Source organism: Pseudonaja textilis, chromosome 1, assembly GCF_049901715.1.
Source record: "Pseudonaja textilis isolate UNSWEBS1 chromosome 1, rPseTex1.2, whole genome shotgun sequence".
NCBI lineage: Eukaryota > Metazoa > Chordata > Lepidosauria > Squamata > Elapidae > Pseudonaja > Pseudonaja textilis.
Genome location: NC_141990.1, coordinates 288,721,537 through 288,732,133, shown reverse-complemented (window position 1 = coordinate 288,732,133; position 10,597 = coordinate 288,721,537). Strand labels below are relative to the sequence as shown.

Here is a 10,597-nt window from a genome sequence, read left to right as displayed (position 1 = left end):
ACCAGGTCTTTTCCTTATCTACTTTTCCTTGGATTTTTTCAAGGAACTGTTCATGCAGTGCTTTGTTACACCAGCTGTCAGCCCGAAATTTGCATTGCTGTTTTCCTATATTGATCCTTCATTTACTGCACTTTGAGCAGCTTCCTATTGTTGACCTCCATCAAAGCTGGTTCAACACTATCTTTCACATAATCTGCCAGAGCATGCTTCTCTTCTTCGACTGTCTGCTTCACTTGCAAAAGTCCTCTGCCACCTGCTTTTCTGGGCAAATATAGCTTGTCAACATCACTACACAGGTGCAGCGCATAGTGTATGGTCATCAATTTTCTTGTTTTCCTATCCAGGCTGTCCAGCTCTGCCTGTGTCCAGTTTATGATCCCAGCAGTATATCTGATGATGGGTATGGCCCAGGTATTTATAGCCTTCATGGTGTTACCACCATTCAGTTTACTTTTTAGAAGTTTTCTGACCCTTTGTGTGTATTCTTTGCTGACCACATTTTTCACTTGCCCGTGCTTGATATTGTCCAACTGCAGTATGCCCAGGTATTTGTAGGCTTCGAGTTGGTGGCACTTGATGGTTGTCCATTGGGCATTTCAATTCCATCACTTTCTACAATTTTTCCTTTCTTCAGTGCCACTGTGGCACATTTGTCCAGGCTGAATTCCATGCTGATGTGCTGAAAATTTGAACTGTATTGGTCAGTGACTGGATCTCATTTTCTAATTTTCCGTATAACTTCAGATCATCCATGTACAGCAGGTAAGAGATTTTCTGTGAATTTTTAGCAGTTTGATAACCCAGGTTAGTTTTCTGTAAAATTGTTGACAGTGGCAGCATGGTGATGATGAACAGCAGAGGTGACAAAGAATCACTCTGGAAAATCCTTCTTTTGATGTTAACCAGTCCATAGCTTTCACTTCCAATAAACAGTTCTGTTTTCCAGTGCTTCATTGCATTCGCAGTGAAAGTACCAATGCACTTGCATATTCCGATGACATCCAAGCACTTGATGATCCAGCTGTACGGTAGTGAATCAAATGCTTTCTTATAGTCAATCCAAGATGTGTGCAGATTTGTTTTTTGGCTTTTGCAGTTCTCTAGAATCATTTTGTTGATCAGGAGCTGATCTTTTGTGTCTCTGCTTCCTTGTTTGTTTCCTTTCTGCTCTACTGGTAAGATGTTATTTGCTTCTACTACTACTACTATTATTATTATTATTATTATTATTATTATTATTATTATTATTATTAATAATAATAATAATAATAATAATAATATTTTTCCATTTTTATAATTTATGTAATGCTTCCATAGAACACTTTGAAGGAACCTGAAATTATAAGTTTGATAGTAAAGTCAGATTTCCCAGATGTTTTTTTTTCTATTGTCATAAGAATTGGAATTGAATTATGTTATCATTCTGATCCTCTCCTGGGATACCATAATAAAATGGGCTTATAGAATAAAATAACAGTATAGTTTATTCCAGTAACTTAGTTTGACGATCCTTGGAAACAAGAAAAAGAATAGGTAGCCAACAAGTTCCAGTTCCCCAGACCATAAAAGAAATCTTATCTCTTTTATTAGTGGTTTAGGAAACTTTGATGGCATCAATTGTGTATGATAAATACTTTGTGAAATGCTTTGTTGGTAACAAGTTTCACTAATGCTTAAAACGTGATTGGATGAAGGTAAGGAATGGGTGTATAAGAGATAATGAAAACAGATAGTGACAGAGAGAAAATGAAGGATGAAAAACATTCTCTTGCAATATTCTTCCATTTAGTTTGTAGAACTTGCCCAAAGTCTTAAAAGAACTCACCTCCACTGACTGAGAGCCAAGCTGTTCCCTCAGAAACAGACACCAATTGGCAAGGAAAAAAGCTATCTATGGTAAAGAAAAGGACAATGTAACCTTCCTCAGCTGAGGCTGGTTCTAGATTTGCCTGTAAATGGGGGAGGGGGGAACCAAAGGACATAAAATTATTCTGCCAAGATGGCTTATTTTTTAAATTGGACTCTATAAATTGGTCTGATGGTTTGATTGAAACTTCAAGGAGCCTAGGGTTGTTTCAGAGATCTGTCTAAACTCAGGTGTGAATCAATTTACAACCTATTCTGTTAGTTCATCCTACATTTGCCTTCAATTATTTACTATGGTTGACTACACTGCACATCTACAGAACAGATAACTGGTACATTAATATTAGTTTTAGAAGTTGGATGCATAAATAGTTTGATTAAAGCCTTTCAACTCTACCTCATGAATATAGGATTCCACAGGATATCAAACTATGTCAGCATGGAAGAAGGTAGTATCATAGTTGCTTCTTTTAGCACTAGGCTCTTATTTAAATGAAGACTTTCTAAAGTATAAGGCTTCAGGTTTATAAACCCCATCACAATTTAGTGTCCCATCAGTTTATCATGCACAGTTTCATATTCATAGTGTTCTCTTGAACACAGAGTGAACAAATGAAATCATATCTTTGGCTTCTTTTTACTCTTGACTTAAATTTTACTGTCTCAAATACTATATTTTTGAATATGGGGAGGGGGCTGATGTGCTATGGTCCATGGGGTTGTGAAGTGTCAGATACAACAACAACATACTATATTTTGATTCACAAAAGTGAATCTTTTGAATCTTTTCAGTGCAATATAATATATTTTGCAAGTGTACTAATCTATTCACTCAGCCAATCTATATGGCCACCGATCTTGAAAATCTGACTCAGGGAAGCTGCCATCAGGTTAAAAATCTTCAATACATATAAATAATATCCGTATGAAATTCATAACTCTAATGAAGAATTTGTGCAGGTTATGTTCTCTTTGGTGTCTGTGGATAAATCGTATGCCACTAAAGGTTAACTTTGTAATCCCAATGTTTCTGATAAATGTTCAAATCTTTACTTCCATTTAAATCACTCTTTTTGAAGTGGCAAGAAGAAAAAGTCTTTGGTTGCTAGAAATATAAGAGGCTGTTCTCACTTCCCCTGTGATTAAGAGATTCCATTTCTTTTCAAGACTGTGGGTATAGAACAGCCTTTGCACTGCTCTGTCTATTGTTAGCTGGTTAGTTGAAGACTCCAGCAAACCTGCAGTTTTTATAAAACAATTTGCTTTTATTAATAAAAGCTTCCACAGCCTTTCTGACTCTATGACCCAAGGAACCGCTCCTCTTTCATTCCCCTGCAAGCCATTAAAACACAAAGCAATACTTGTGACCAATTCATTCTTTCCTTTGTTGTTGTTGTTGTTGTTGTTGTTGATAACCCAAATGTTACCAGGTAGTTTTTCAGCATCTCTTTTAGCGTCTCCAGCTTCTATTCTTTTCCACACAACTACCAATGGATTGCAGAGTCCCTAAATCAGTCAGAGTCCTCATTCTGCACCCTGTGGAGCAGAATGAGAAAAATGGGGCAGGTGCTCAATTCCTCAAGTTCTCTGTTCACCTGCATTGAGCTAATTCAAACACCAACATTTATTCACAATATGTATAAACTGTCCCAACCCCAGTGGTTTCTTGGCATTATACAATAAATACATACAAAGCATAGGTAATCCTCCTAACAATTACAAATACAGTACAAACCTCCTTCACAAGACAAAACTCAGAAGTTAGGTGCCCCACAGTTGGTTAACCAGGCCAAAGGCTCACTGGAATAGAATTACATTGAATTATGTCCAAAACATCAGCAAAATAGTGGGCATACAGTTCTGGGAGAAGATACTCTGTAAATCTTGCCATCTCAGCCATATCTAGGTACTACAATAGGATGGGGAGTTACAATAGGCCCTCTGTGGTTGACTGGTCTAGCTTTTCTGCCTGATCTGGCTTCAATGAAGTATTCTCTGATATATCCTAATGCTGTACTTTTTAGAGTTGTCTGGATAATACCCAGCATTTTGAACTGTGTCTAGAAGCCAATGCATTGATTTTAATAGATGTATAATTTACTGGTAGTTTATTCCACCAAAATATTGGCTGCCATATTTATCCCAGCTGCAGCTTCCAGGTTTTCTCTGAAGGTAGCTTTACATAGAACAGATTCCAGAGGTTCATTTGGTAAGATTAACTGACCCATATCCTTGTTTTGAGTTTTTGAATGGATATGTAGGACCAAGTAAGATAGAGTCCAGCAATGGACTTTTTAAATATAGTACTGTATATATATTTATTTAATAGCGACAGCCAGCTAGAATTTCTCAATTTTTTAAAACATTAGAACTGGGCATTCTGGGCAAAGCAAATGTCAGATACCTAGATTAGGTTTCTCTGAAAGATTTGTGTCTCACCTATTCAGTGGCCACTTCATAGGTTGGTGCTAAGTTGCTTAACTACTCCTCCCACAGTCCCTACCTCATTAAGGCTGCTGGGCTTTATGATATCCATAGTAGAGAAAATGAAAGACTCACTTGCCTTCTGGGCTGTAAAAGCAGCTGGCTGGCCCCTCAAGGGTAGAATTTTAAGTGTTTTAATCAATTTCGTGTTTTATCTTCCAGCAGAAGCAAATGGGCTGCTTCAGTGATTTAAATGCTTCTGTCTCTGGGACAACCTAATTCAATTGAACTCTTTAAGTTTTCCTTTGTTGGTGTGCTTTGTTCCAGGCCAGGTAAGTAGATAAGACAAGCCATTACTAAAATCATTATGGGCTGGATCATTACCCAGAATACCATCTGCTGTTATTTTATCAAGCCTCCTCTTATTAAGATGTCATTAAATTGCCTCAGATGCTCACTTATGGTTGATGAGATAAATCAATCCACTTGACAGATGTGTAGAAAAGCAGGTACCCCTTTTTAAATTGTCTCAGCTACAATTGGGTGTCACTCACCATCTATTTAGTCAACAATAAGCCTTTAATTAAATATAATCACCAGAAATGAGCTCTATTGGAATAGCCTTGTTACCGTCTAAAATAGATTGTGTTACCAATGGCTGGAGAAGATGGGAGGAAAAGGACAATGAGAAAGAGGCCATGACAGCTGGTGAGAGTTGATATGTGTCTGACCGATATAAATAATGAATGGCTATGTTGCCTGGAGTCATCAGTGCCATCAGGAAGGGGAAAGACTCTTCTCATCATCGTCATCAAGTTTTTTACTCTGTTCCCATTCTAAATTGGTAACCCTACTTGTGGGCATTGTATGAGGAGAGCTGTGTAAGTTTATGGTTCTCTTAAATTAGGAGAAGTCATGTAGTATTTTTTTCAGACTAACACATTTGATTAAAATCATAAACTTTCATGAGCTACAGTTCACCTCATCAGACAATATCCATTCTTTGCTACTTGTTAGTCTGAAAAAGAGGATTGTAGAGATCCTCCAGCAGAAAATCTGTCACCAGTGGACACTGTCTCAATTATCTTTTTGATGTTCTTGTTCTCCTGGGTCTTTTTATTCTTTATCGATAATTTTCCTTGCTGCAGTAGCAGCTTCCCTGTCTATTGAGATGGCTTGTGTCAAAATAGTCAAGTCAGCAGGTACCACGGTATGTTCAATGTCCTGCCTCATTGTACTTGTGTCAACTTTATCTACATGTTTCAACTGCACTGCCACCATGACTGTCAATTCATGTTTTTTGATCTCTCCCTTGCAGATACTGCTATGCAAGGGAACCTTTTCATTTGTTTTCATTGATACTGCCTAGATCACTTTTATGGTTGTGGGTTACATCTTTTTAAAGTGTATCCTTTATTTATATTTATTTGATTTAGACTATGAAGTGAATCTGCCCTGAAAAACAATGGTTCTGAAAGGTAACCTAGAAATACTTTAAATAAAATAAATTGCATTTTCAATTAATTCATAACTCTGAACGGTGACTACAAGAGGGGTTACCTGGCTCTCGGAGAAGCAAATTCCAGAAAATCACAGCATTAATAAAGAAACATTAATTTTGGCTCCCACCTCACATCATCATCTGCCTATTGACTCACTCCAGATTGATGCCATCTCACAAAGAATTCATTCAATGTTAAATGGACAAAAGGAATGAACCTTGCAACATATTCCTTAGCAAACATGTATAGGGTTGCACAATGAGAATGCAATCCTGTAGAGAAAGCAAAAGAGTCCCTGGGGTGCTTAAGAACATCTTCATTTATTGTATCTTTCTCAAAGCCAGTCTTGGTTGCCAGTTACAATATTTCCTGTACAGGACAGTCTAGGCATAGAGATGCATAAATTCATAATCTCAAGATTGAACCACAGCAATCTTCTAGTCTAGAAACAGCAGCTAATGGAAGATTATTCATTTAAACTGCTGAAATCTATTGTGATTTAAAAATAAATAAATATCAAATGGACACCAACTTTTTAGCAATTACATAGACAGAACTTCTCTAGAATGATCTGTCCCTACTTGGCCCTTCAGTTTTCACTGGCATATTCACCCCTTGTAATCAAGTCCATATGTCTTGCTGGTGATTATCTTCTTTTTCCATTCACTTTACCTATCATTATAGTCTTCTCTAGAGAGTTAGGTCTTGGTATACTGCATGTATCTAAAGTACAGTATAATAATTTGAGCTTGGTCATTTGAGCAGCATATTGTTATTGTTATGGTTCTGTTTGAAGTTTGTTACTCACAATGAAAGCTTTACTCCTTTTCTATGTAAGCCATGACATAACAAATATACAAAAGGGACAGAGCTTGAGGAATAATGTTATGACATTACTTTCATCATTTTGATGAACATGACAAATTCCTATTACTGCTGTATAGTTCTGTTTGTATGTTTGTTTGATTAGATTCTTCTTTGGGATTAGTTTTAATATAAACCAGGCTACATATTTTAAAACTACATTATTAGTTTTCATAAATTAGCCTACATAAAGGGAATCAATGAAAAAAATGTATTATGATATAAACTTCAAAATTATGTTGGATATAATTGGACAACAAGCCCTGTAATCCTAGTTAACACGACCTAGGCTACCTCAAAAATACCAGAGTAGGCAAGACTGATTTAAGGCATAATTATATTTGTTACTTTTCATAGTTCCATAACCCCCTTTATTGTTTTCCCTGTAACACTTAATCATCTCAAAAGTCCCAGTATCTATAATTCTTCCTTAGTCAAAAAACCATGAAATAGTAACTTAAATGTCACAATCTTAGTGCTTGTTCTAAAGAGACATCTAGGCATAATTTAAATATATTATTATCATTTACAATGTTGAAATAGCATAAATTGGTAAAACTATTTCTGTGTATAAAAATGAAAGATTTCCTTCCTTCATTTTTATTATTCTGCTATTTTCTTTCTTTGAAGTCTCTTTCATAATTTTTGTACAATTTGTCTCAGTAATGGAAAAAGGGAATGTATCCATTATAAATATACTTACATATTGCTACATCTTTTTCCATTCAAACCTTACTATCCAAACTTCTCAAAAATTGGACACAGATGACTACAGTTCTACTCCCCACACCATTCCACCCCATGGCTTCTGGGGAAGGTTTATTTGCCAAATTGTCTGGTGGTGATCACATAATTAAAACTGCTTAAAGAACATTAGAAAACATCACTCTAGTATTATGTTAAATAATCAAAATCAAAGTACTTTTGGAACACATTTGAAGAAATGCTGTTTTGATCTTTGCACATGTTCACTTGTGTCATAAAAATATTTATTGTAGCCTGGTCTAAATTATCATATCCCAGAGATCGATAATTTAACCAATGTTTGCATCTATATAATTACCATTTCTCAGCTGATTTGTTTTCATATTAACTTTCATTGAAAGCAAACATTCCCAAATCAGCAGCCTGGACAGACAGACAGATAGATATACATAGACCAGACTTCTCATTTATGATCACTTATGACTGGGCTTTATTGCAGACTTTTGCAGCAGCTGAGGCCTCTGAGGATCCCTGACCAGAAAATAGGGTTGCACTTAGGGAGGCAGAACATAATACCAAAGAAAGATCCTAGTGCTTAATTCCCTGAGAGTGACTCACTGTCAGCCCTTCTAGGTAAACCAGCAAAAATAAGACTACAGGAACTAATTATACTATATGTAATGCAACATAAACAGAATCTTGCAAATCTGAAGGCACAAACTTCCTACAGCCTGTTAGGGATATACCCTAGCAAGGATCTGCAGGGCAGTCAGGCAGGCAGGCAAAATATGTGTGAGATAAACGTTGTTTGTAGCTTACACACAGTAAAACAGAGGGCACAGTGCTAATTAAATAGTTTTATTCCGGCAAGAGTTAAAGCATAGTCAAAAACAGTCCATATATCATTCACTTAGTTCAGTCCGTCCAGGGATTATTCATTTGCAAATTCCAGTGTCGAAAAAGAGAGGTCAGTACACTTACAAATATCAGTCCGGTGATATATCTTCTCGCAGTAGAGAGATATGAAAGAACTCAGAAACTCCTCTCTTCTGTCTGCAATTCGTCAGTAGGGAAAAACACGCAGCTAACAAACATCAACGTAATCCAATCCAGTAATTGTCAGTAATTGCCAGCAAACTGTCAGCGTCTCGTCAGCAATCAATCAGGTTGTCTTGCTGCCTCTTATGGTGGTTTCACACCACACCCAAAATTACATGCTTTGCAGTTAAAGTGACACACACTTAAACTAACATTCATAGTTTATATATATTATTTTACCCAAATTTCGTTAGGTGACCTATGTTATACCTAACATTCTCCCCTTTTGGGTAATATAATAATATATATATCTTTTTACAACCTTAACCCATAGTCATCACAACTCTCTTTGTGTTTCACTGCACTTTAGGCTTTTGTGAACTGATCAGCAATATTTTGCTCAGTCATACAATATTCCAATCTTATTAAACCATCTTTTACAGATTGTCTTACATTCAGATATCTAAGATCTGTATGCTTAGATCTCGTTTTTACAGCAATATTTGTAGCCATCTGTATGGCTGCTTGATTGTCCTCATACACAACAATGGAATCATTAACAGTTAATCCCATATCCAACAACAACTGTTTATACAGAATTAAATCAGTACATAATAAAGATAGACATGAAAATTCTGCTTCCATTGTGGACATACTTATGTGTTGCTGTCTAATTGACCTCCAACCAATCAATGCTTTTCCTAGTAGTATAGCCATTCCTGAAGTTGATTTCCTAGTGTTTATATCTGTTGCAAAACTTGCATCAGCATATGCACTTAAAATCAAATCATCTTTTGGCTCCAAATACAATGCATAGTGCATTGTCCTTTTAAGATATCTTAAGATACGTTTTGCTGCTTGCCAGTGTCGTTCAGCGGGTTCTGCGTTGAATCGAGCCAATTGATTAACGCCATAGGCAATATCTGACCTTGACCAATTACTAATGTATGATAGACTACCAATTAATGACTGATAGATAGTCTTATCGAATTTTGAACTCTGAGCATCAGTCCGGCAAAATTCCTGACTCATTGGAGTTTTTGCTGGTTTACAAAGTTCCATCTTATATGTTTTTAGTAATTGATAAATTTTATCCTCTTGAGATATCTTATAGCCACCGTTGGTTTTATTTATTGTCAATCCTAGATACTGTTTTATCTCTCCTAATTGCTTTAATTTTATCCTCTTTCCTAATAATGATATTATTTCAGTAGCTTCATTATTAGTTTTTGTAATTAAGGCAATATCATCTGTAAACAACAATAATAATGACACTATTCCATTTGTCTCTCTTTTAAATAAACATGGATCAGCTAACCCTGCTTTAAACCCTATATTGTTTAACTCCTTAACAATATATTGGTTCCATTCGTAACCAGATTGTTTTAATCCATAGAGACTCTTTTTAAGCTTCCAAAAGTCATTATTAGTTTTATCATCCTTAATACCTACAGGTTTCTTTAGGTATATAGTGTGCTGCAAAGGTGCATGCAGATAGGCAGTTTCTACATCTAAATGATTTATGATATAGTTTTTCTTAGCTGCCCACACTAAAGCTGCTCTCAAGGTTGTTGCTTTTAGACTTGGTGCAAACACTTCATCATAATCACATGCAGTTTGATTAAATCCTTGAGCTACCAACCTAGCCTTATGGGTAACAGTCCCATTTGTACCTGTTTTTAATTTAAATATCCATTTGCATCCAATGGACTTTTCCCCTGGAGGTAATGTAGCATTCTCATAGACTCCCATCTGTTTTAATGAATTCAGTTCCTTTTGAATTGCTGTATGCCAGTTCTCCTGATCCTTCGCAGGATACAATTTTAGTTCTTCCACAGTGGTTGGAATTTTACTAATCTGGCACACCACACTTGCCTGATACCTATCAGGTGGTCTACTTACTCGTGTTGACCGTCTAGGTAGAACAGGACTCACAGATGGACTCTTATCTATCACCTGTTCCTGGTCATCTATTTCTTCTTCACTTATTTCTTCTTCAATTGGACTTTCCTCATCACTAGTATGGTGGCTCGGGCCCCTGTAGGTTTCTATAATTACACTTTTATTCGAATCTTGTTCCAATTTGTGCCATCCTACATGTTCCAGGAATTGAGCACTAGCACTACAATAAATTTTAGTTGTGCCCTCTTCCCAGAACCTGTAAGATCTATGGTTTGATTCGTAACCTACAAAATATA

At 36.2% G+C, this 10,597-nt stretch overlaps 1 long non-coding RNA gene across 1 annotated transcript; it reads left to right on the top strand.

Moving 5' to 3' along the window:
* Positions 1–1,108: 1,108 nt before the first annotated feature.
* LOC113444048 (uncharacterized) lies at positions 1,109–4,570 on the top strand. The gene is made up of 3 exons (XR_015741532.1): positions 1,109–1,175; positions 1,790–1,896; positions 4,513–4,570. It is a non-coding gene; the product is annotated as an uncharacterized LOC113444048 (long non-coding RNA).
* The last annotated feature ends 6,027 nt before the right edge of the window (positions 4,571–10,597 follow it).